The sequence below is a fragment of the Uranotaenia lowii genome, chromosome 3 (genome assembly GCF_029784155.1).
Source record: "Uranotaenia lowii strain MFRU-FL chromosome 3, ASM2978415v1, whole genome shotgun sequence".
NCBI classification, from domain to species: Eukaryota; Metazoa; Arthropoda; class Insecta; order Diptera; family Culicidae; genus Uranotaenia; species Uranotaenia lowii.
This window is the reverse complement of record NC_073693.1, coordinates 159,483,450-159,504,130: the sequence shown is the minus strand read 5'-3', so window position 1 is coordinate 159,504,130 and position 20,681 is coordinate 159,483,450. Positions and strand designations below refer to the sequence as shown.

At 35.5% G+C, this 20,681-nt stretch overlaps 1 protein-coding gene across 2 annotated transcripts in view; it reads left to right on the top strand.

Moving 5' to 3' along the window:
• Positions 1 to 20,681, top strand: part of LOC129755136 (uncharacterized) — an 824,173-nt gene that overhangs the window by 304,773 nt on the left and 498,719 nt on the right. The gene's annotated exons all lie outside the window — the stretch shown is intronic.

The window sequence follows — 20,681 nt, the reverse complement described above, 5'->3', positions numbered from 1 at the left end:
AGTTCGCACACAAATCGCATCCGACCATACGGTCTGTGTCGGGTTTATCGCAATAGACGCAATTGGATTCCGTGTTATTCGCAGGCGCTGCAGATGCCATACCAAAATCTTTGAAGATTGTTGCTTGGTTCGACGATAAATTTAATCCTGATAGCTGTACAGTATAGCACGCTTCAAAGCTGCAAATTCATTATCTTATTAATTCATTTTCATTATCAATATCTCATTTGAACTTACATTTTGATTTCTTCCTCTTAGTAATACAAATTCCGAACCAATCAACTTAAAGCCCGTTAGCATGGACTACCTATCAATTCAACGTACATATCATAAGTATCGAAACTATATCGGCATTTGCGTATCTACTTACGATATCAGTGGGTAATGGGTACCTGGTTCTACAGAGACTGCTTAATGCTCACGGAATACCGTAAATGTCGCTCGACTGTTAGCAGTCGTGGTAACGATATTGACCTACATGTATGGCGGTTGAATGATGGTTTATAATTTCTGTTTTTTCTCTAAGTAGCTGATAAATGGCCTTACCTAATTGATATAAACTCTCACTATTCGCAGCTGGTGTGGCTGGATATTAACTGGTCAAACTACCAATAACGACGGTTTAACTATTAATCGCTTAATATAACTTATTCGCGGTACAAGTTCGGTATCACGTGCCCTGAGATAATAATTCGTTGCAGAAAAGTTGTTGGTAAACATCTAGTTGGATGTCACTTCAAAGAGCTATCGGGACTCACACCACTCACGTCGTCAAACCCAGGGGTATTCTTATCAATGACAAAAATGACAAAAATGACAAAAATGACAAAAATGACAAAAATGACAAAAATGACAAAAATGACAAAAATGACAAAAATGACAAAAATGACAAAAATGACAAAAATGACAAAAATGACAAAAATGACAAAAATGACAAAAATGACAAAAATGACAAAAATGACAAAAATGACAAAAATGACAAAAATGACAAAAACGACAAAAATGACAAAAATGACAAAAATGAAAAAAATGACAAAAATGACAAAAATGACAAAAATGACAAAAATGACAAAAATGACAATAATGACAAAAATGACAAAAATGACAAAAATGACATAAATGACAAAAATGCAAAAAATGCAAAATATGAAAAAAATTAAAAAATAAGACAAAAATGACAAAAATGACAAAAATGACAAAAATGACAAAAATGACAAAAATGACAAAAATGACAAAAATGACAAAAATGACAAAAATGACAAAAATGACAAAAATGACAAAAATGACAAAAATGACAAAAATGACAAAAATGACAAAAATGACAAAAATGACAAAAATGACAAAAATGACAAAAATGACAAAAATGACAAAAATGACAAAAATGACAAAAATGACAAAAATGACAAAAATGACAAAAATGACAAAAATGACAAAAATGACAAAAATGACAAAAATGACAAAAATGACAAAAATGACAAAAATGACAAAAATGACAAAAATGACAAAAATGACAAAAATGACAAAAATGACAAAAATGACAAAAATGACAAAAATGACAAAAATGACAAAAATGACAAAAATGACAAAAATGACAAAAATGACAAAAATGACAAAAATGACAAAAATGACAAAAATGACAAAAATGACAAAAATGACAAAAATGACAAAAATGACAAAAATGACAAAAATGACAAAAATGACAAAAATGACAAAAATGACAAAAATGACAAAAATGACAAAAATGACAAAAATGACAAAAATGACAAAAATGACAAAAATGACAAAAATGACAAAAATGACAAAAATGACAAAAATGACAAAAATGACAAAAATGACAAAAATGACAAAAATGACAAAAATGACAAAAATGACAAAAATGACAAAAATGACAAAAATGACAAAAATGACAAAAATGACAAAAATGACAAAAATGACCAAAATGACCAAAATGACAAAAATGACAAAAATGACAAAAATGACAAAAATGACAAAAAACACAAAAATGACAAAAATGACAAAAAACACAAAAATGACAAAAATGACAAAAATGACAAAAATGACAAAAATGACAAAAATGACAAAAATGACAAAAATGACAAAAATGACAAAAATGACAAAAATGACAAAAATGACAAAAATGACAAAAATGACAAAAATGACAAATATGACAAAAATGACAAATATGACAAAAATGACAAAAATGACAAATATGACAAAAATGACAAAAATGACAAAAATGACAAAAATGACAAAAATGACAAAAATGACAAAAATGACAAAAATGACAAAAATGACAAAAATGACAAAAATGACAAAAATGACAAAAATGACAAAAATGACAAAAATGACAAAAATGACAAAAATGACAAAAATGACAAAAATGACAAAAATGACAAAAATGACAAAAATGACAAAAATGACAAAAATGACAAAAATGACAAAAATGACAAAAATGACAAAAATGACAAAAATGACAAAAATGACAAAAATGACAAAAATGACAAAAATGACAAAAATGACAAAAATGACAAAAATGACAAAAATGACAAAAATGACAAAAATGACAAAAATGACAAAAATGACAAAAATGACAAAAATGACAAAAATGACAAAAATGACAAAAATGACAAAAATGACAAAAATGACAAAAATGACAAAAATGACAAAAATGACAAAAATGACAAAAATGACAAAAATGACAAAAATGACAAAAATGACAAAAATGACAAAAATGACAAAAATGACAAAAATGACAAAAATGACAAAAATGACAAAAATGACAAAAATGACAAAAATGACAAAAATGACAAAAATGACAAAAATGACAAAAATGACAAAAATGACAAAAATGACAAAAATGACAAAAATGACAAAAATGACAAAAAACACAAAAATGACAAAAATGACAAAAATGACAAAAATGACAAAAATGACAAAAATGACAAAAATGACAAAAATGACAAAAATGACAAAAATGACAAAAATGACAAAAATGACAAAAATGACAAAAATGACAAAAATGACAAAAATGACAAAAATGACAAAAATGACAAATATGACAAAAATGACAAAAATGACAAATATGACAAAAATGACAAAAATGACAAAAATGACAAAAATGACAAAAATGACAAAAATGACAAAAATGACAAAAATGACAAAAATGACAAAAATGACAAAAATGACAAAAATGACAAAAATGACAAAAATGACAAAAATGACAAAAATGACAAAAATGACAAAAATGACAAAAATGACAAAAATGACAAAAATGACAAAAATGACAAAAATGACAAAAATGACAAAAATGACAAAAATGACAAAAATGACAAAAATGACAAAAATGACAAAAATGACAAAAATGACAAAAATGACAAAAATGACAAAAATGACAAAAATGACAAAAATGACAAAAATGACAAAAATGACAAAAATGACAAAAATGACAAAAATGACAAAAATGACAAAAATGACAAAAATGACAAAAATGACAAAAATGACAAAAATGACAAAAATGACAAAAATGACAAAAATGACAAAAATGACAAAAATGACAAAAATGACAAAAATGACAAAAATGACAAAAATGACAAAAATGACAAAAATGACAAAAATGACAAAAATGACAAAAATGACAAAAATGACAAAAATGACAAAAATGACAAAAATGACAAAAATGACAAAAATGACAAAAATGACAAAAATGACAAAAATGACAAAAATGACAAAAATGACAAAAATGACAAAAATGACAAAAATGACAAAAATGACAAAAATGACAAAAATGACAAAAATGACAAAAATGACAAAAATGACAAAAATGACAAACATGACAAAAATGACAAAAATATAAAAAGACAAAAATTACAAAAATGACAAAAATTACAAAAATTACAAAAATTACAAAAATTACAAAAATTACAAAAACTACAAAAATTACAAAAATTACAAAAATTACATAAATTACAAAAATTACGAAAATTACAAAAATGACAAAAAATAAAATAACGCCAAAATTCAGATGTGTCATTTATGTCCATTTTTACCATTTTGTGAATTTTATCAATTTTGACAAAATTATTGTTTTTATCAAATAAGTTTGTTTAATCACTGCGGTCAACTTTGTTATTATTGTCAATTTTTTTTTTGATTTTTTTAAATAATTTGTAACAATTTTTTGCATTTAGTCAAGTTTGACCTCTTTTTCATTTTTTTCAAATTTTTAAGTTTTTTAAATCAGATTAATTCTGTCTTTGTCGTCATTTTTGTCAATTTCAGCAGTTTGTCATTGATGTTAATTTAGTCAATTTTGTCATTTTCATCATTCAGTTTTTTTGATTTTGTCAATTTTACCATTCAGTTTTTCTGATGTTGTCAATTTTTGTTGTTTTGTTCTTAATTTTCTCAGATCTGTCAATTAAAAAAAAATCATGCAATTGACTAAAGTGATAAAATTGAAATAAAAATATAAAGTTATCAAAATTGGCAATAGTATCTTAATTGACAAAAATTACAAAACCGAAAACATAACAAAATTGACCAAAATTACACAACAATAAAATTGTTATTATTGACATAATTTTCTAAATTGTCATGAGTATCCAAATTTCTATGATCAATTGTTAATTCGACCAATTTTTGGACCCTGCGTTACCGCATGAAATTTTACTCCAGCGATTTTAATTTTACCAAATTATACTTTCAATATACTCGTTTTCGTCCTTTCAGAGATCAATCTGGACAAACGTTAAATTATTTGAAACACATGGTTGGGCATCTTTTTTAAAATTGTTTTCTTAATTCTTTTTTTTAAGTTACCATATGATGTAACTCAAAAAAAAATCATTGAGATTATTCTTTTTCAAAAAGATCATACAGGATATTTCAGGATGCAGCATTTGAAAAATCATCATATTTGCCAATAAGGTTATTTATATGAAAATTATGATAATTTTCAAATACTTTAATGCTGTGTACAATTTTGTATTTTATATTTTCAAATAATTATGAATTCTTGGATCATAATTTGATGATTCAGAACTAAGAAAACTAACATTTGTATGTGATTTTATAGTTTACAGACTGTAAACATGGCTACAATCGACTGTCAAGTTTATTAAATAGGGTTTTAATATTGCATTTGAAGGATTGAACAAAAACAAGCTTTTCTGCGGTGTCACAAACATAATTTGAAGTTTTCCAAATGAACCACTACAAACTGTCAGCAGGATCGTTTCATCAATAATGTGGTCTCGTTATTTCACTCCATTGCTAATCTTTATTTTTTCACTTAAGCCATCACCGTAATGACCATGCTGCTGTTAGTTGTGTTGTGGTTCCAGATTGCATCTCGAACAAATTTCAAAGTAGAAAATAAGCTGCTTGACTTTTACTCTCCAGCTTGTGTCGAATATCTGAAATTTCCTTCGCCCACAACAACTGTTTGCAGGGGGAGTGTTTTTGCTACTTTTTTTTGTTGCTGCTACATTTTATAAATCGAGCACACTGAACCAAAGATGTTTTGGTTATGTCAATTAACATAACTGATGCAGCAATGCACAGTAAAACTATGTCATGAGTTTCGGAACTTCAAATCAATTGAAATATCAGAAAACTTGGTTAATTCAATTGAATTAAATCATTACCAAAACGAATTGTCTGGTCTTGCAAATCACTTGAACATGCTGGATATTTTTTTGACTGTGTTATTCATGAAGCGATACCATTTGCCCCATGGTACACGGAAAATAAAAAAAAGGTAAAATTTACCTTTTTGCGAGGTGAATTTTTTCCACCCCTCTTTCGAGGTAAATTTTACCTTTTTTTCATTCACCTAGCAAAAAGGTAAATTTTACTTTTTTTCAATTTACCTAGCAAAAAGGTAAATTTTACCTTTTTCGCATTCACCTAGCAAAATAGTAAATAATACGGTTTTCCCATTTACTGATTTAAAAGGTAAATGCTGGTTGGTTTGATTGTTTTCTTCAATAAGAATTAAAAAAATACAAAATTCTTTTAAAAATGATATTTATTGGAGATAAATAGGGACTGGTAATTCGGCTTCGCGTTCTTCTGAGCCGCTATGGCCGCTGAATCCACCTGCGTTGCGTACATTCATGGCCTCCTCCGTTCGACTAATCCGGTCAGGTTCGGCTTTTCCGGCTGGAGGATGACGTGGAATACACCTCAAAGCTCTATGGGCCGATCTGAAACAAAATCAATAGTATTATGACGAGAACCAGCAGAACTAAATGATATTTAAGAACACTTACCATTCTATTCCGATTTTCACATATTAGGCACAAAGCAAAACTTGTTCCTAGAATGACAAAACAGCTTAACCTCAATGAACGGGTTCGGCGAATAGTTACTTTTTTTTAGAAGAATTGTACCGTTTTGTTTGGCTCAATCCAGGTCAATTACACCTCGCTACGAGGTAAGTTTTACCTTATTTGGATTTACCTTTTTTTCTAGGTGAATTATACTTTTTTATCGAGCTCAATTCACCTCGCTACGAGGTAAGATTAACCTTTTTTGGATTCACCTTTTTTCTCGGTGAATTGTACCTTTTTTCAAACCTCGATTCAGGTAAATTTTACCTCACTGTGAGGTGAGTTTCACCTCGAAGAGGTAGAAGTTACCTTTTTGGCTTTCACGAGCGTTCACCTTTGCTAACTCGGTAAATTTTACCTTTTTATTATTTTCCGTGTATAGAAACTTCACCAGAAGCATAGGAACAAGTCTTTCCGTTTTGCAAAATCTCATGCAGCAGCAGATAGTGGCAAAACTTTCCCGGTGATGACTCTTGCTTCGAAAACTAGTTGCACTTCTATTTAGTTCAGTTAGAAGGGGATTTCCCCAAGAGCACCGGTTCAATTTCGGAAACTGTGTCAGCTTGCCTATCGACTAGAAAGATGTTGCTTATTCTGCTGTATTGAAGTGTATTGTGAGTAACTGAATACTTGTTCAAGGTTTGTTTCTAAAATTCATTGAAACAAAATTTAATGTTGTATAATTATTGGCTTTATCGATGGAAAGTGATGTCCTTTTTAGAAGGGTCATCTAAAGATTTAGAAATTTTATAAATGGATAGAAAGTTAGAAGAAATGAAAGATGGTTAAATGAACGAGTTGAATTTATTTGGAAGCATTATCATCACATATCGAAATGCGTGGCTAGCGAACGGTACGAACGTACCCAGATGGTCGTGCCATCTACCAGAGCTGCGGCAACACACACGAGCTTGGAACAGTTTTTATAGTGATGGGAAAGATGCAAAAGCGCGTGATCGGGTGGTGACCGATCAACTCACGATTGTGCCGGTTGAGAATCAAGGGCCGGTTCTTCAACATCAGCATCATCAACGTGCACAGCCCCCACCTCGGAAGTACCGGTGTCATCGGGGATTTTAATGCTCAGGTCGGCTAGGAGGAGGAATTTGAACCGACAATTGGAAGGTTCAGTGCGCACCAGCTGACCAACGAAAACGGCCTTAGACTTATTGATTTTGCCGCCTCCAAACGAATGGCCTTACGCAGTACCTTTTTCCAGCACCGCCTCCCACACAAGTACACCTGGAGATCACCGTACCAAACGCAATCACAGATCGACCACGTTTTGATTGACAGCCGGCACTTCTCGGACATCATCGACGTCAGATCCTGTCGAAGCGTCAGATCCTATCTGGTGATGGTGAAGATGCGCCCAAAACTTTACGACTACGACAGACTACGCGCAATCGGTGGAAGCAGCGCTTCCGGCAGAGGGCGAGCTTGATGAAGCCCCTCTCGAGGACTGTTGGGATACCATCAAGACAGCCTTCAACAGTGCTGCGGAGAACGTCATCGGTTATGTGGAGCGAACTCGACGGAACGACTGGTTCGACGAGGAGTGTAGGAGGGTGGTGGACGAAGAGAATGCCGCGCTGGCGGCAGTAGTGCAGAGAGGCACCCGTCGAAATGTGGAAAATCACCGACAGCGGAAGAGGCAGCGAGTCCGACTTTTCCAGGAGAAAAAGCGCCGCCTGGAGGAGGAGGAGCTCAAGGAGCTGGAGCAGCTGCATCGTTCCCAAGAAACACGAAAGTTCTATCAGAAACTCAACGCATCCCGCAAAGGCTTCGTGCCGCAAGCTGAAATGTGCCGGGATAAGGACGGGGGCATCCTGACGGACAATCGTGAGGTGATCAAAAGGTGGAAGGTGGAAGGTGGAACACCTGAACGGCGCACATGCAGGAGATCAAGACGGTGGGGGAAGGTACATCGCCGGCGTAGCCAACGACGAAGAGGAGCCACTCCCAACGATGAGTGAAGTTAACGAAGCCATTCGCCAGCTGAATAGAAACAAGTCGGCTGGGAAGGATGGCATCGCAGCTGAACTCGTAAAAATGGGCCCGGACAAGTTGGCCGATTGCCTACATCGGTTGATAGTCCGGATCTGGGACATAGAACAGCTACCGTAGGAGTGGAAGGAGGGGGTAATATGCCCCATATACAAGAAGGGCGACAAATTTGACTGTGAGAACTACCGAGGGATCACTGTCCTCAATGCAGATTCGTGGGAAGTCATCAGGCCGGCTTTATGGAGGGACGGTCAACGACGGACCAGATATTCACATTACGGCAAATCCTCCAAAAATGCCTGGAACACCAAGTCCCTACGCACCATCTATTCATCGACTTCAAAGCCACATACGACACGATTGACCGTAACGAGCTATGGAAAATCATGGACGAGAACGGCTTTTCTGGGAAGCTGATCAGACTGATCAAGACGAAGATGGATGGAACGCAGTGCTGTGTGCGGATTTCTGGCGAATTGTCGAGTTCATTCGAATCGCGCAGGGGGCTTCGACAAGGTGATGGTCTGTCCTGCATGCTGTTCAACATGGCGCTAGAAGGTGTTATTCGACGAGCGGTGGGCGAAATGCGGGCACGATTTTCAACAGATCCAGTCAACTTATCTGCTTTGCCGATGACATTGATATAGTCGGCAGATCATCTGCGGCGGTGGAGGAGATCTACCGCAAACTGAAACGCGAAGCAGGAAAGATTGGGTTGATGATTAATACGTCCAAGACGAAGTACATGCTGGCGTGCGGATCCGAGGCCGACCGAACCCGCTTGTCCCGCAATAACAAGGTCACGATCGACGGCGACGAGCTGGAGATAGTCGAAGACTTTGTCTATCTCGGCTCACTGGTGACCGCAGACAATGACACCAGCCGTGAGATCCGGAGGCGAATTATCAGCGGAAGTCGTGCCTACTATGGACTCCACAAGCAACTGCGGTCGAGAAGACTTAGCCCTCGCACGAAGTGTAACCTGTATATGACGCTCATTAGACCGGTTGTTCTCGACGGGCACGAAACATGGATATTGCTCGAGGAGGACCTGCGTACACTCGGAGTATTCGAGCGACGAGTGTTAAGAACCATCTTTGGCGGCGTACAGGAGAACGGAGTGTGGAAGCGAAGGATGAACCACGAGCTCGCGCGACTCTACCGCGAACCCAGTATCCAGAAGGTGGTGAAAGCTGGCCGGATACGCTGGGCGGGACATGTTGCGAGAATGCCTGACGACTGTCCTGCAAAACAGGTGTTCGCTACGAATCCGGTAGGAACAAGACGAACGGGGGCGCAACGAGCGAGGTGGTTAGACCAAGTGGAGCGTGAATGTGGAGTGCCCGAGGAATTGGAGAACGGTTGCCATGGACCGAGTGAATTTTAGGAATTATGTTCGTCAAGTTATGTCGTGAGACGGAATACTACGTAAATAAAAATAATAAAACAAATCATCACATATCAAATATATGTCCTGTGCTGAACAAAACTGGTGGGAAAGTGACAGCAAAGGGTTTTTTTAACTAAAATCCTCTAATTTTCGGAATAATATTTCAGCAGGCAAAGCTTTCAGGAAAACGCAGGGTCATTCCACCCCAACTTTGAAAGAAATTTGTCGTAACCTTTTTTTTTTTTTTTTTTGTTGGGTCCCTACCACTGCGACCAGTTGTTAGATCTTTTGTGGTTTGTCCCCTATTTACTGTAGCTTTTCAAGATAGATCACTCTGATTGATTACAGTAGTGTCACTTTCTTGTTGACCAGCATTTTCCCAATTTGGAAGAACAACACGAATGAAGTTAACAACCTTATTGGAACCTAAAGAAAATAAATCAGAAGGATCTAAAATTCCTTTACCGATTAAACTAGTTCTTTTTGATATAAGACAAGGGCATTCACATAGAAGGTGCTCCGATGTTTCCTTCTCAGTCTGACAAAAACGACAAATGTCAGATTGACTTCTTCCCATGAGTTTTAGATGATATCGACATTCACAGTGTCCTGTAACCAATCCTGTAAAAGTTTTTAAATCTTTTTTTGATAATGTTAGAATCTTTTTCGATTTGTCGTAACCTTATCGGACTAGGACATGAACTTCGACTGATTTTCATTGGAGACATTCCAGATCGAAAACTTTGATTCACGAGAAGCAATTACCACAATATGTTTAACATTGGTAGTTCACCTGTAGAGATAGGATGTTTAGAAGGATGTTCAGAAGTTAAATCAAATTTTATGAAGATAATAGTTGTATTTGGAATCACTGAGGATGTATAAAATTAAAAAAAAAATCCATGCCAACTGTTACTATTTTGGCAACACTAGGCAAAACAAACAAAACAAAGTCAGTCATTGATCTTTTCTTGAGAGCGACAGGCGTATCTGAGTGAATCTCTGAATTAAGATTCGTAAGATTCGATTTGATTTGGCCTTCCGGTGGAAAATACGGATTGGTCAGGAAGCGAAGATTATTAAGGCTGCTGCTACTGATTGTTTGTTATGATTTGGCCTTTCGGTGGAAAAATACGGATTGGCTTAGGAAGCGAGTATTTTTAAGACTGCTGCTGCTGATTGTTTGTTGTGGTTTGGCCTTCTGGTGAAAAAAGACGGATTCGCTTAGGAAGCGCAGATTTCAAAAGGCTACTGCTGCCGATTGTTTTGTTTTGGCCTTCCGGTGGATACAGATTGATTGGCTTAGGAAGCTGCTGCTGATTGTTTGTTATGATTTGGCCTTCCGGTCGAGAGAATCGGATTGTCTTAGGAAGCGAAGACTGCTGCTGATTGATCGATCTGATTTGGCCTTGGCTGCTGCTGGTGATTGTCAGTTATTATTTGGCCTTTTGGTGGAAAATACGGATTGGGTTAGGAAATGCAGATTTTTAAGGATGCCACTGCTGCTGATTTTTTTTTATTTGATCTTCTTGTGCCAAGATACGGATTGGAAAGCGCAAATTTAAGGGCTGATGATGCTGATTTGTAGTGTTTGTAGCTATTTTGCCTTTCGGTGGAAAAATATGGATTAACTTAGGAAGCGCAGATTTAAAAGGCTGCTGCTGCTGATTGTTTGTAGTGATTTGAACTTTCGGTGGAAAATTCGTATTGGCTTAGGAAGCGCAAATTTTCCAGGATGCTGCTGCTACGTGTTTGGTGTGATTTCGCTTTCCGAAGAAAAAGATGGATTGGCATGACAAGCGAAGATTTGTAAGGCTGCTGCTGCTGATTGTTTTTTGTGATCTGCCCTTCTGGTGAAAAAGACGTATTTGCTTAGGAAGCACAGATTTCAAAAAGATTACTGCTGCCGATTGTTTTGTTTTGGCCTTTCGGAGGATACAGATTGATTGGCTTAGGAAGCGCAAATTTTAAAGGCTGCTGCAGCTGATTGTTTGTTATGATTTTGCCTTCCGGTCGAGAGAATCGGATTGTCTTAGGAAGCGAAGACTGCTGCTGATTGATCGATCTGATTTCCCGAGCAGACATTAATGGCAAAATTTTAGCAAATTTTGCTATCACGCCCTGAGAGCCAAATGTGCTCTCATTTTGCTTGACATAAGGTGGTACACAGCAAAAATGAGAGCACAAATTTTCATACATGGTTAGCATAGTGATACCTTATTTTGCTAAAACTGAGACCTTAACTACACCTCGTTTTTTGAGAGCTTAGAGAGCATAAGGATGCCAATATAAGACATCAATTAATTTTCAATAACAGCAATATTTGGCATAATTATGCTTTCATTTTTTTTTTTAAATGACAGTAAAATGAGGTGTAGTTAAGATCTCAAGACAAGTAGAATTCAGCATTACTTTCTATCGGGGTATGCAAATTTTGATTTTATTTTTTGTTGTGTATCACCTTAAGTCAACCAGAACAAGTTCAAATTTGATTGTCAAGGCGTGATAGCAAAATTTGTAACCAAAAACGCCCTTAGTTATGCAACGTGTTTACAATTTACATAAATACCATTCGAACTTATTTTAAAGTTTATCGGATTTCAATCAGCAAAAATAAATAAGGATTCATAAAAAAGTGTATGAGAAAACAAGAATTGCAAAAAAAAGTTTAATACAACATGCGCGAAAATGTGTTTCGTATTGCATCTATGCACATATGTAAAAAATATCCAGCAATTGTTAACAAAATATTTTGAATCACATTTAGCATTCTTTAATAAACATTCATACTTTCAGATATTCATTAAAAATACGTTAAGCGATTTAGATTTGAGTTGAAAATATTTGAGAATTTATTTTACAGCTATCTTTTAATAGAAAAAAGCAACTCCAATTTGAAAATAGAACTTTTCCGTCAAGTTCGAAGCCCAAATGTTATGGATCTTATGATAATCGCTTAGAAAGATCATAATTCGTTATAAAAAACGCCTTAATGTACACAAAGTCATGATGGTATGTAAAACACAGATTATTTTCATCTTTAATTTAATTTCGTAGTCTATCAAAAGGCGTTTTGTATGTCAAATTGGCTTATATGGAAAACTGTTATACCACCAAAAAGATTCATAATAACATGACATCATAAATTGTCATGTACAGTTTTAGATCTTAAGAGATTTAGAATTAGGCACGACCGCTAACGTTAGACAATTAAACAAGTAAACCATTGTAATGAACGTATGAACAAAAAAAAAATCTGCGCTTAATAAAACTAAAATTTTAGCTTATTGTGATACAATCACTGCGCATAGCTATCTAATGTCCGCGTGAAGGTAGTACAACTTCCTTTCGTCTATGGAAACATGAATCGGCTACAGTTCACTTACCTTGCACCTTTGACGGAAGCAGGCTACACGGTTCGGTCTGGTTGTCACCTTCCAGGAACACCGGGGCGAGGGATTCTAACGACAATGTTGGAAACGAACAACTGCATTCACTATTCTTACATCATCCGTTTGACATGTGGAACATCGGATTCCACAGCGTGTCCGGATCTTTTGTGTGTTCCTAAAAACAAATTATTTAGTAATTTTTTTCAAATAAAATAAAATACTTTTGCATCCTGGTCGAACTGCATAGCATTTTGATTACTTCTCCGGTTGTTTTATGAAAGGTGACTCCAGAATTAGGAATACTCGGTACCTCTTTCACAAGCACATTCCTGCTCCGTCCCAGGCAGAGTCCACTCATTGTTGGAGGAAGGCGACTCATTTCGTCAACAATCTGCACGGTCACTTTGCCCATGTTGCTGGAGTCTCACACTCACTGTCAAATTGTACCTCCGGAAGTTGTTATTGGGCAAGTGGGAAGTAAACAGCATTCGGAACAGCAATCATGTTATCATAACTTCTCAATTAATGCTTCACTAAACTCGCAATACTGTACGTGACCGAATTTTTACTTTTTACACCGTTTACTTGCGATCCGAAAAATTAACGACCGAGAAACATAAACAAAACATAAACAAATGACAGATCTGGAAAACACTGAAACAAATTACTTCGCTGTTCTTGAACAATTGGTGGAATCGTTTTTTTTTTCAAAAACCAAACAACAATAAATTTTCAACAGGTACTTCTTAGTTGCGAAAAAACATAATTGGTAAACATATAAATATTTTGAAAACAAATTTAAGTTTTGGTTGCAGTTTAATGCAAGAATAGGGAGCAGTGTTTGTGATTTAATTCTGGCATTTCCACTGGCAGTTTTGTTTTTTTTTTCACGGGATTTTAATTGACTGTTCAATCATTCATCCTGGTATCCATTTTGATTCATCGTTTGCTCTTCACTCTTTTATTTCGAAATGATAGCATTTTTTTATTGATTTCACTCATTCCGACTGAAAGCACTTTTTTGATCTTAAAAAACTGTTTCTTAAAAAGTTCATAACAAAACATTTGTTATTTTTAAAATGTTTTAAAATATTTGAAGGTTTTTTTTTCCTTTCGTACCGCATACGTAAGCGTAGTACGAGATAAAAGACAACGCATTGTAGGTTTTTTTTTATATAAATATCTGCATAAATATACAGTGAAGCCTTTTAGGAGGTAGAAAATGAAATATGTTTCCAAAATAGAAAACTTCAAAATTTTAAATCCTCGAATTTAATAGAGTTTAAAATATTAAATATTTATCTAACCCTCCAAAGCTGGCCGTAAATGTTGACTAAATTAGTTGATTTAAGATTCATTGTGTCAGTAATTTATTCTAGTTCCTCAATATTTCAAAATAAAGTCGATATGTTTAGCCAGGTTATCAAAAATTGGTTTCAAAAATAAAAAGTCTAGAAAAATAATTTTATTTTCAAAATATTTAGAACTTTTGATAGCATTTGTTATATTTAAGTGCTTCATTGATTTTCGTTAAGAATAAATCTTTCCAACGATGTATAAATATGATGAGGTCCAATGTTAGTTTAGACCGCTATCTCAAATCTCCCGGTAGAAAAAAAAATCTTGCTTCAAAAAATGACATTAAACTTTTGCTTTGCTTCGCTGTACATCATTTATGCATGAATCGATTTTTAAAACTAAAATTTTATTTTTTTTTCGTTAATTTGATTATTGTTTTCATAGGATATATACTAAGTCTCTCAAAAATCGCAGTTCTGCAGTATATTGGAATGATGATTGAAATTTGTGCTTTGGGTCATATTGATCCGAATAGCTTCGGAAGGTTCAAGATGTACCAATTTAAACTTTTGCTGACCAGTTCATAAGAAATCGTCAGAGTAGTACATTTTTCTGTCATTTTTATGTCAATTGCTTTTTAAGATAAAAAATTATGTTATGATGCTTACTTTTGTTGATGGATGATTTTGGCTCAAATTATGTCATCTTTTGATTTTTTTTAAGTTTGTTAAAAATAATTATGTATAGCTTAATGATGCCAAGTTTTTCTATCACCGAAAAATCAACACTAAATTATGCTACCAGTATGCTGTTGATACCTCATTTTAGTCTTAAAAAGCTGTAAATTGAAAATGATTTAAACCTTACTGATGCCTTGTTATGCTATCATGAAACATATCATACCAAATGATGCTATCCATTTGATATTGATACCTTATTCTGGTTTCAATTTGCTATCAATTTGGGCATCAAAGTCTGCTCGGGTTGGCCTTCCGGTGGATAAAGACGGAATTGGCAAACGAAGCGAAAATTTTCATGGCTGCTGCTGGTGATTGTCAGTTATTATTTGGCCTTTTGGTGGAAAATACGGATTGGGTTAGGAAATGCAGATTTTTAAGGCTGCCACTGCTGCTGATTGTTTTTTTTATTCGATCTTCTTGTGCCAAGATACGGATTGGCTTATAAAGCGCAAATTTAAAGGCTGATGCTGCTGATTTGTAGTGTTTGTAGTTATTTTGCCTTTCGGTGGAAAAATATGGATTAACTTAGGAAGCGCAGATTTAAAAGGCTGCTGCTGCTGATTGTTTGTTGTGATTTGCCCTTCTGGTGAAAAAAGACGTATTCGCTTAGGAAGCACAGATTTCAAAAGGCTACTGCTTTGGATTGTTTTGTTTTGGCCTTCCGGTGGATACAGATGGATTGGCTTAGGAAGTGCAAATTTTTAAGACTGTTGCTGCTGATTGTTTGTTATGATTTGGCCTTCTGTTGGAAAGGAACGGATTGGCTTAGGAAGCGCAGATTTTTAAGACTGTTGCTGATTGATCGATTTGATTTGGCCTTCCGGTGAATAAAGACGAAATTGGCTTAAGAAGCGAAGAATATTATGGCTGCTGCTGTTGATTGTTTATTATAATTTGGCCTTTCGGTGGAAAAATATGGAATGGCTTAGGAAAAGCAGATTTTTAAGGCTGCTGCTACTGCTGAATGTTTGTTTCGATTTGGCCTTCCAAAGGAAAAAGACGTTTTGGCTAAGGAAGCGCAAATTTTTCAGGATGCTGCTACTGATTCTCTGTAGTGATTTGACCTTTCGGTGGAAAAAGACGGATTGGCTTAGGGAGCGCTGAGATTTATGGCTGTTGCTGCTGATTGTTAGTTATGATTTGGCCTTCCAGTGGGAAAAGACGGATTCTAAGATTTTATGGCTGCTGCTGCTGATTGTTTGTTGTGATTTGGCCCTCTGGTGAAAAAGATTGTTAGTTATGATTTGGCCTTCCGGTGGAGAGATACGGATTGGATTGGGAAGCGCAGATTTTTTAGGCTGCTGCTGCTGATTGTTTGTTGTGATTTTGCCATCCGAAGAAAAACGATGGATGGCTTGACAAGCGCAGATTTTTGAGACTGCTGCTGCTGATTGTTTGTCATAATTTGGCCTTTCGGTGAAAAAAATAGGGACTGGCTAAGGAAATGCAGATTTTTCAGACTGCTGCTGCTGATTGTTTGGGGATTGGCTTAGGGAATACTAATTTTTAAGGCTGCTGATGCTACAGATGGTTTTTTTTATTTGGTCTTCCAGTAGAAAAATACGGTTTGGCTAAGGAAGCGCAGATTTTTAAAGCTGCTGCTGTTGACGGTTTAAATTTGGCTGTCCGGTTGAAAACACGGATTGATTTAAGAGACGCTGATTTCTAAAGCTGCTGGTGTGGGTTTTTTGTTTTGACTTGGTCTTCCGTAGAAAAAAATACGGATTAGCTTACGAAACCCACAAGGAGCTACAGCCGGGTTCTCAACTCGGCGCCTCTTCTTCGAGGAAGTGGCAAGGCTATGTCAAGCGGCAGCGATGCAAGGTTCAGACCTCATATCAGCAACTAACGAAACTTCACTCTTCCGCATGTCCGCGATAAGAGTTTGGTTGCAGTCCAGAGACCGACAAAAAGCAGCATTTTTCAGAAGTTAGTAACGTTCGTCGCAAATCCAGAGCAGATTCCTGTTGTCAGCTTTCGACTTAAGGTGCAATGAGAGCAACCCCGCACACTTTAAATGCGACGTCAGGCTGCAGAGGCTGATCTTAGTTTTGAGTATGGTTATCAGAACTCAGTTTTTCGAATGCCCAGTCAAACTCAAAGTTGAGGGCTGCCACTGAAGTGCTGTTTTGATCGTGGTTAAAACATAGTTGGATTGTTTGAACTAAAGTTGAGTTTCGTTTTTCCTTCTTGCGATGATTTAAAACGGAATTCGAACTGCGAATTCTCTTTGTGTATGTTGAACTGAAAGCACTCAGCGAGTTCGGCTGCCGAACTGCATTTTGAGTAGCTACGAATAAAGGCATGAAGTTCAAAATGGAGTTGGGCTGTCGAACTTAGGTTTGAGTATGCTTGTCAGAACATAGTTTTGCGATTGCCCAGTCGAACTCAAAGATGAGGACTGCAACTGAAGTGCTGATTTGAAACAAACTTACTTAATTTTGAGTTTAAGAAAGGAGCGTGTATGTTGGAAAAGGGAACTTAACTTGAAGTTCATAGAATCGAACTATGTTTTGAACCTCGCTCATACCTAATTTTAAGTTAAAAAAAGGAGCGTGCGAGGTCGGATCAAAATAAACAAAAAAAAAAAAAAACAATTCAAATGGAATAGAATTTTAATGATTTGATATTTGTTACGGCCTTTTTCGGTAAACCATTTTTTCATTAGTAACTTTAAAAAAAGCCTTTATACAGTCCTCATATATTTCAAAAATGAACAAAAAATGGTTTACCAAATCAATTAAATTTAAGGCATTTAGTTAATGCAGTTGAGTCATTTATGAAAAAAAAACAGTTAAAAATTGTTCCTCGTCGATACAATTGTTTGTTAGTATACTACTTAGGTTCTGTGAATTTTTTGGCAATGAATGGGTTTGGGAGGCCAAGAATGATATTCCCATTATAAAATACATTTTTTTTTAATTTATATTCCAAACGCCTCTTTAATCCTTGTTGATTATGGCAACTGTCTTGAAAACGACCTCCCAAATAAATTCGGCCTTAAATTAAAAGTGCTTCTATCAACCTCCTGCTGGGAAAGTATCATATTTCGATTTTCCTCTTCAGTAAATGTTTGCAGATCGTGCGCCAAACTTTACCCGGCTAATGTCTTACGGAGCTGTTAGAATAAACTTCCGCCCAGAGCACAGATTTTTCGTAGCTCTACTGGCTGTGCCTGGCTGGGGCAAAGTGAAACAATATTGTGTTGAAGATTTACAAGGTAAAAAATCGACTATTTATGTTTGCTAAACGCGCCAAAGTTTGGGGCGTGAGTGCCAAGTGTGAAATTGCCGGAACACTGCAAGTCGGAGAGCGAGAGCTTGAATTGGAGGGGGTCCGAAAATTTACTGAATCACAATTTTCCGCAACGTTGCCTTCCACCAGCAGCATGGCGCTGCTATTTATGAATGTAGACGTAAAATGCATACAAATCGTACGGCTGAAAGCTATAATTCTAAAAACAGAGTGCCCGATCTTGATTGAGGCTATGTGCAGCTACTCGTGAAATTCAAAATTCCCAAACTCCAGCCGGGACCTCCATCCAACATTCAATATACGGGGCGCGGTAAACTAATGATATTACCGGGATTTTTTGCAATTTAAATTGATAATCCAGTGTATCCGCAAATGTTCGTGAGTGTTTTTGATTCTATTACTGTGTGCGCCCGGTACAATTATTGTGTGGTATGTAATCAAATTTATCATTTCCGCAGGTTCATCGATATAATTCAATGCTGGGCAAACGACCATAAAAATGTAAATTGCACATTATTTGAAATAATGTCAGTGGGAAGCAATAATTAGCTCACACCATTTTCAGGTGGGTAAAAACCCGTTTTGTTCGAAATACGATGCAGAGATTTGAATCGGGTGGCAAAAATTATTTGTGGTAAGTTATGGAGGGTATTAAAGACTTCTCGTAAGGTCTATGTAGTAAATATCGTTGCATTTGCTTATCAGTCGCCTACGTCAGATGATGATAAATTCCGCATTAATGCAATCTAACATCGCCCAATACTGTTTGTCACAACAATGAACAGTGGTGTAGAACATCAATCTAGCTGAACTAATTTAACTGCGCCCAGGGATGAAGAGATAGTCATTTGGTGTCTTTGACAACATTGTCCAGAATTCATTATTCAAATCTTTAAACCTTCTACGAGAAATTTTGTGGACCCAATGTGTCAAATTTGGTTGAATACCAAGAAAGTATTTTAAATCAGATAAATAAATAAAAGAAGAATGATAGGCTTCGCTGTTTTAATGTAACCATTTGAACCGGTTTCAAATGATCGCTATGAGAACTAAAAATAAATGATTCGAATAATTGAATTAAAATTTGATTTTCAGATTAAAAATTTAGAAAAAATATTGCCAAACATGATAAAACTTCATGTTTCCAATTTTTTTATTGAGCAAAATAGGTTACTTTTACACAAAAAAGAGTATTTTGAATCATGCAATACTTAGTAAGTTCCACCGATTTCCATGCTGATTTCAGATGAAAATGGTTTTATTTATCATTCAAAATAATCACACAAAATGTGGTGTTCCAAAAATATGCGCTTTTTGATGATCGAACCTTCGAAAAAAAAAACATACAAAATACAGCTTAAGTAACTACTAAAAACATCACAACGTATGCAGGAATTGTAAATTTCGGATTGTTCCAATTCCAACTTTGTTTCGAAGAAGGGGAACCATCAATCTAACTTCGAGTGTCGATATCGATTATATTTTAAGCAGATGGCAAAGTTTGACCTCAAATCGATACACTAAATTGGTTTTAAATGTCTTCGGCTGACCTAGAAAAAAAACGACTGATCGAATAGATAATAAACGGATCTAATTGATTTTTTCAGGCTAGAGAATCAATCCAAAAACAATCATTCATTAAATTGATTCTTAGGGTAATAACGATAGAAACATTACCATTAAGAAATGTTCGGACTTTCACAGGAGTGACCGCATTCACAGTTTAAGGTTGGAATAAATCTGTTTATTCAATAATTTTAGTCTTTACTATATACCTACTGGTGGTATCTGGAGTCAATTATGGGTTTGTTATTTACTTGATCGCGTGATCCCTATAAAGAGAGCGAGGATAACGAGAGAGGTGTAAATATGTTTGACGATGATGGTCATTAGCACCAAGTGCGCTTGACAACGACACTTTGGGTGCATCGTTCTAAAGACTTAATATGAGCTTGCATTTTTGTGCCATGTCGTAATTTATTGCGAAGTACCGTGGGTCTTCGAACTGCTCTATGCACTCGTTTACATGTGTTGCATAAGCATTTCGAAGGCTTGGGTTAAAATTGATTGCTATGTGGGATTCGCGCATTTCACATGCTACACGATGTTATTTTTTAAATTTTCCACTTAGGGGCGTTATTCTAAACCGATTTGAAAGCTATTTCAGATTCGGTAAGATCGAAATTGAGTGTTGCCAATTTGCAATGCTTTGATTAAAATGATAGATGGAGTTCGCCTTGTTGAAGTGAAGGACAATAACAAAAAT